Here is a 6,631-nt window from a genome sequence, read left to right on the forward strand (position 1 = left end):
TCAATAACCAGCTCTATTTGCATTTGCATTGACATAACCATTTATCATTTACCATTTACCATTTATAATTTAGTTTATAACCTACTTTGGTGAGGAAATAGAGTGTCGTAGCTAATAATCTTTACGGTTATATTTCATTGAGTTCACTTCTTGTATGTTGTATTCTATTTTAGTATATTTCACTTTGTTTTACATTATATTACATTACACTTTACATTATGTTGATTACAGCCTTCACTTTATATTTTATGCCTTATTATCTATCTTGTTATTTACCTCATCCTTCTTTATTATCTTTAATTGATTATTTCACTGTTCAGTCATTCATTCTTTCATTCTCTCATTGTTCATTCGTGTTGACACATTCCTGCCTTTTGCTCTCACTCACGCCTTCTTACCTTCTTTATTTTCTTTATTTTCATTATCTTCTTTATCTACCTTCTTTATTTTCCTTAATCTTTAATTTCCTTAATCGTTCCATCCATTCATTCATTATTCATTATTCATTATTCATTCACTCATTCATTCTGATCAATTAAAGTTAATGGATATGATTTATACTACTTTATTTTACTTTATTTTAATTAAGTTTTGCTTTCTACAATGATAAGTGGTTTTGTCCATCCAAATGCTTTGATTGTGCGTGAATTTTATTATAATCTTATCATTCAAGTACTCTTATTTATTATTTACTTATTTATTTATTCTATTATTTTATTTTATTTCATTTTATTCTTCTTTCAGTTTATACACTGGTATAGTGTGTATTGAACTACGTACTTTACATTTGATTTCATTGTTGCTTTAGCTATTTTATTTTGATACATCATCCAATAATCAGTTCTATTTGCATTTGCATTGACATAATCATTTACCATTTATAATTTAGTTTATAATCTACTTTGGTGAGGAAGTAGAGTGTTGTAGCTAATAATCTTTACGGTTATATTTCATTGAATTCACTTCTTGTATTTTGTATTTTGTATTCAGTTTATTATTGCATTCTGTTTTACATTATATTGCATTACTTATATTACAGTGCATTACATTACATTATTTACATCAGGTTGGTTACGGCCTTCACTTTTACTTTATGCTTATTATTTATTATTTACCTCATTATGTACCTCATTCTTCTTTAACATCTTTAATTGATTATTTCACTGTTCAGTCGTTCATTTTTGCATTCTCTCATTGTTTATTCATTGACACATTCCTGCTTTCTTGCTTTCACTTACGCCTTCTTACCTTCTTTATTTTCCTTAATCTTTAATTTCCTTAATCGTTCCATCCATTCATTCATTATTCATTATTCATTATTCATTCACTCATTCACTCATTCATTCTGATCAATTAAAGTTAATGGATATGATTTATACTACTTTATTTTAATTAAGTTTTGCTTTCTCTACAATGATAAGTGGTTTTGTCCATCCAAATGCTTTGATTGTGCGTGAATTTTATTATAATCTTATCATTCAAGTACTCTTATTTATTATATACTTATTTATTTATTCTATTTTATTTTATTTTATTTTATTTTATTTCATTTTATTCTTATTTCAGTTTATACACTGGTATAGTGTGTATTGAACTACGTACTTTACATTTGATTTCATTGTTGCTTTAGCTATTTTATTTTGATATATCATCCAATAATCAGTTCTATTTGCATTTGCATTGACATAATCATTTACCATTTATAATTTAGTTTATAACCTACTTTGGTGAGGAAATAGAGTGTTGTAGCTAATAATCTTTACGGTTATATTTCATTGAGTTCACTTCTGGTATTTTGTATTCTATTTTAGTATATTTCATTTTGTTTTACATTATATTACATTACATTAAATGACATTATTTACATTATGTTGGTACAGCCTTCACTTTATATTTTATGCCTTATTATTTATCTTGTTATTTACCTCATTCTTCTTTATTATCTTTAATTGATTATTTCACTGTTCAGTCATTCATTCTTTCATTCTCTCATTGTTTATTCGTTCTGACACATCCATGCTTTTTGCTCTCACTCACGCCTTCTTACCTTCTTTATTTCCTTAATCGTTCCATTCACTCATTCATTATTCATTCACTCACTCATTCTGATCAATTGAGGTTAATGGATATGATTGATTTATTTTACCTTATTTTACTTATTTTAATTAAGTTTTGCTATCTCTACTATGATAAGTGGTTTTGTCCATCCAAATGCTTTGATTGTGCGTGAATTTTATTATAATCTTATCATTCATCTACTCTTATTTATTATTTACTTATTTATTTATTCTATTTTATTTCATTTTATTCTTATTTCAGTTCATACACTGGTACAGTGTTTATTGAACTACGTACCTTATATTTCATTTCATCTATTTGTTGCTTTAGCTACTCTATTTTGATATGTCATTCATTAATTAGTTGTATTTGCAGTTGTATTGACATGACCATTTATCATCTACCATTTACCAGTTACAGTCTAACTTATAATCTACTCTGGTAAAGAAATAGAGTATTGTAGTTAATAATCTTTACAGTTATATCTATTGAATTCACTTCTTGTATTTTGTATTTTGTATTCAGTTTATTATTGCATTCTGTTTTGCATTATATTGCATTACTTATATTACAGTGCATTACATTACATTATTTACATTAGGTTGGTTACGGCCTTCACTTTTACTTTATGCTTATTATTTATTATTTACCTCATTATTTACCTCATTCTTCTTAATATCTTTAATTGATTATTTCATTGTTCAGTCGTTCATTTCATGCTGTCATTGTTCATTCATTCTGAATTAAATTGAATCAAGGTAACTGTTAAGATTTAGTTTATTTTGACTCACGATGGTACAAAGTTCTGTAAATGGCATTAATATTAATATAATTATGGTTTGTTTGCATACAATTATTCTATATATATTTTCTATATTTTAATTTATTTGTGCCACGTATCACTGTCTACCATCATTTATTTTATTTTATTTCTTGTCACCTCTATCCTTGGACATTCCTTGGACATTTTGACATTTTGATATTCTTCTCTGGTATTCTTTAATTCAATTTATTCAAGCCGTTTCTCTTCGATAATAGTATAGCTCTTTGATGACGGTGTGCTGTTCCTGTAGGAATTAATATTCATGTCATTAACTTGTGCTACTCTTGTTTAAATTTATTATGCGTTATTATATTCATTACCTTGTTTGTTTCTTTTCTCTTCTTTTTTTTATATTTCCTTTCTGCTAGTTACCTGCTGCCTTGGTTGCTTTGATTCTACTTTGGTTACATTTATTTATTAACTGACTGGGTGTTACATGATTGGTCCTACGTGACTTTCCTGACTCCATGCGTTATCTGACGTTGTGAGATGGCTATATTTGATTTCGATTCTGTTTAGGTTGAATGTTTCATTCGTTTATTTATTCAGCCTTTCGTTCTGTGGTGGTTTCTTTGTTTCGTTGTTCTGCGTAGTTTGTTTCCTGCGGCGCGATAGGCAGTAACATGATGCGTCCTGCAATCTGCGGATCTTATTCGGGTTGATTTCATTTCGTTCATTTCATTCTATCTTCATCATTGTTTATACTTAACATTTACTTCATCCTACACTATTGCAAACGTATGATTTATATATTTATAAATAATAAATGATAGCCGTGGTATTGTTTTATTAATTGATTTATTCTTGATTTTAATCCGTCTGGGGTTCTATTTGTTGCCCGTTTGCTTTTATAATTACCTTTCCCGTGAGTCGTGGTAATGTTTTATTAATTGATTTATTCATGATTTTAATCCGTCTGGGGTCTTATTTGTCCGTTTATAATTACCTTTCCGTGAATAGTATTGGATATCGGACTTATCTTTTATGGTAAGTCTGATGGTAAGTATGGCCTCCTAGGATGGCGCGGTTGCGCGACGGATAGTTTAGCTGTCGGTAACTGAGATGTAGCAGATATCTGGCGCGCGGTGGGTAACTGCTGCGCGGCGGATAGCTGGTCGGTGGATAACCGTTACGGGATGAACGGCCGAGTATTGTATGGTAAATAAGTAGAATGCTTGTGGCCGATAATATTTGGCTGCCGGTGCTGCGGATGGTTACCAACTAAGGATAATTTGTAATTATTATCAACGGATAGTGTTGCGTACTTTACTTTATTTAGTGAGATACCGGAATGTCTTCCGCTATCGTTACCTTCCGTTGCATTCTATTCGTGTTTGGTTTCGTTCACTGTAATTTATTGAAAGTGTTTTATTGATGTATTTAGTCGCGGGCCCTTGTACGTCCCGTGTAATAATCAATTAATTAATTTGATAACTAATTTAATAGACAACAGACATAATGGGACGAACTGAAAATTTTACGAAATTCCTCGAAGGTTACGCATCTATATGGCGTATGGTTTATGGCTTAAGCTTCACGCGGTTTCTTATCTTTGGTTGACATGATCATCGGCGGCACTGGTTTACTCCATCTCCATGTGCCATGTACTCGGTTGTGACATGGAGGAGGATCGTGAATTAATTGAATCGTTAAATTGCTGAGTTCTGATTAGGCCATTAATATTGAATATTGAATATCGGTGCGTGTGAGTTTGTGATTTGTGCGTGTACCCATTGCAATGAGTGGTGACATGTGCTATTGTGCTCCGTTTTCTGATATATTATATATATGTATTTATTTATATTTATTTATATATTTGTATATTTATATTTACATATTCATTATTCTTATACTTATACATATTTTTATACTCATACTTATACCCAATTTGCATATTGCATATTATTTGCAATAAATTCAGTTAGTATTGTGTAATATTGTGTAATATTTTGCATCATTATCCTTCTACGGCTAATTAATGAATAAAGTTAATTGACAGTTATATCTGAAACACTTAGTTGCCTTGTCGGGTGCTGAGTGTATTCATTTTATCTTACCGTACCTTCGTACCTTCTACCTTCTTAATATTATGTCTGTTCAGGATAATATAATCTGCCTTATTGCATATCCAACGTAATGGATTCTGTAAATTTATTTGATTTAGCCTCATTGGATGACTGCGTCTATGTGAGATGTATGAGTGAGTGTATGGATATGCTTGTTGGTGGAATGTACTTCAATGTATCTTGTTCTATTCTATTTTATTTTGTGTCAGTTACGTTCGTCTATATACTATACTTTACACTTTCTTTACTTTCCTTACTCTCTCTATCTGCCTTTATTTGCCTTAACTTGATTAACTTCTTTAATAGCTCTATTGCTCACTCACTCATTCATTCATTCGCTTATTACCTACAATTATTATTTAGAGTTATTTGGATTTAAGTACGGTTAATTTTCTTGATAGGATAGATGATTTTGTCCATTCAAATGCTTGACAGCGCGTGGCTTCTGTTATAATCACACCATTTGAATTTCATTTCAAATACCCTACTTCTTTGCTTATTTATTTATTTATCTGTTATTCTTTATTTTATTCTTTTACTATATAATGGTGTGGTGTCTAATTGAACCACGCACCTTATATTTGATTTGTTTTTATTTGTCATTATATTTATTATTTACTATCTTTATACATCAGTCGGTTATGAATTTTTACCTTCTATTTGCATTTGCATGGACATAATCACCTACAATTTATAATCTATAATTTATAAAGTAGTGGGGATGGAGTCAATAATGTTTACGGTCATATTTAATTAGAATATAACTCACTTGTTGTATTTATCTTATTTTCTTTTACATTATTTTGCATTATATTACATTATGTCAGCTATGTCTGTTAAGCGTTACACACTTTCATTTTCTGTAGTTCCTCAGTTTGTGAATATCTTCAGCTGTTCCTCTCGCATTCAGTATTCATTCATTCATTTATTATTCATTTTTCATTTTGATGTTGTTTGATTATAGTTATACATTGATTTGAACTGATTTATTTTGATTTATTTTCTGATTCATATCTCCTTTCCGCCAGTTGCTTGTTGCCTTGCTGCCTTGACTTTATTCTGGTTTTATTTATTTTGTTAACTAATATTATTTGACTGGGTGTTGTTTGAATGGTTCCATGGGTTTTCCTGACTATATGCGTTTTATATTGATATTGCTTTGGTTTAGGGTCTTATTTTATTTATTTATTCGGCCTCTCATTCCTTGGCGGTTGTTTTCCTTTATCTTGATTGCCTTTTGTATAATTTGTTTCTTTGCGATGTTATCATGCAGTAACGCAGTGCGTCCTGCAATCTGCGCAATCTGCGGGACTTATTCGGGCTGATTCTATGATTTATTATTTTTATTATTTTTCTAATTATTTTATTGACTTATATCGTGTCAGGCTACTTTATGCGTTTTAACTATAATTATATTCTATCTTATTATTTTATCACAAACTTATATGATGTTTTATATAGGTAATGTATTTATAATCATAATATTGACTTATTTCTTTATATATTAATTAATTAATGCCTGATGTTGGCCCGTTTGAAGTTTATCTCTGATTCCATTGATTTAGCATAATTATCTTTTCGATTATAGTATTGTATACCAGACTTATCTTTGATGGTAAGTCTGATGGTAAGTACGGCTTCCCAGGATTGCGCGGCAGCACGATGGACGGTTCTGCAGTCGGTA

The 6,631-nt window shown here is 30.0% G+C and overlaps 1 long non-coding RNA gene across 2 annotated transcripts; it reads right to left on the minus strand.

The window, feature by feature from the left end:
* Positions 1 to 2,817: 2,817 nt before the first annotated feature.
* LOC143306779 (uncharacterized) lies at positions 2,818 to 3,850 on the minus strand. Of its 2 annotated transcripts, none has more exons than XR_013064096.1 (2): positions 3,254 to 3,850; positions 2,818 to 3,125 (listed from the first exon to the last, which is right to left on the minus strand). It is a non-coding gene; the product is annotated as an uncharacterized LOC143306779 (long non-coding RNA). The 2 variants fall into 2 exon arrangements; XR_013064095.1 differs by lacking the exon at positions 3,254 to 3,850 and adding an exon at positions 3,202 to 3,235.
* Positions 3,851 to 6,631: the final 2,781 nt, after the last annotated feature.

The sequence above is a fragment of the Osmia lignaria genome, unplaced genomic scaffold (assembly GCF_051020975.1).
Source record: "Osmia lignaria lignaria isolate PbOS001 unplaced genomic scaffold, iyOsmLign1 scaffold0036, whole genome shotgun sequence".
Lineage (NCBI taxonomy): Eukaryota > Metazoa > Arthropoda > Insecta > Hymenoptera > Megachilidae > Osmia > Osmia lignaria.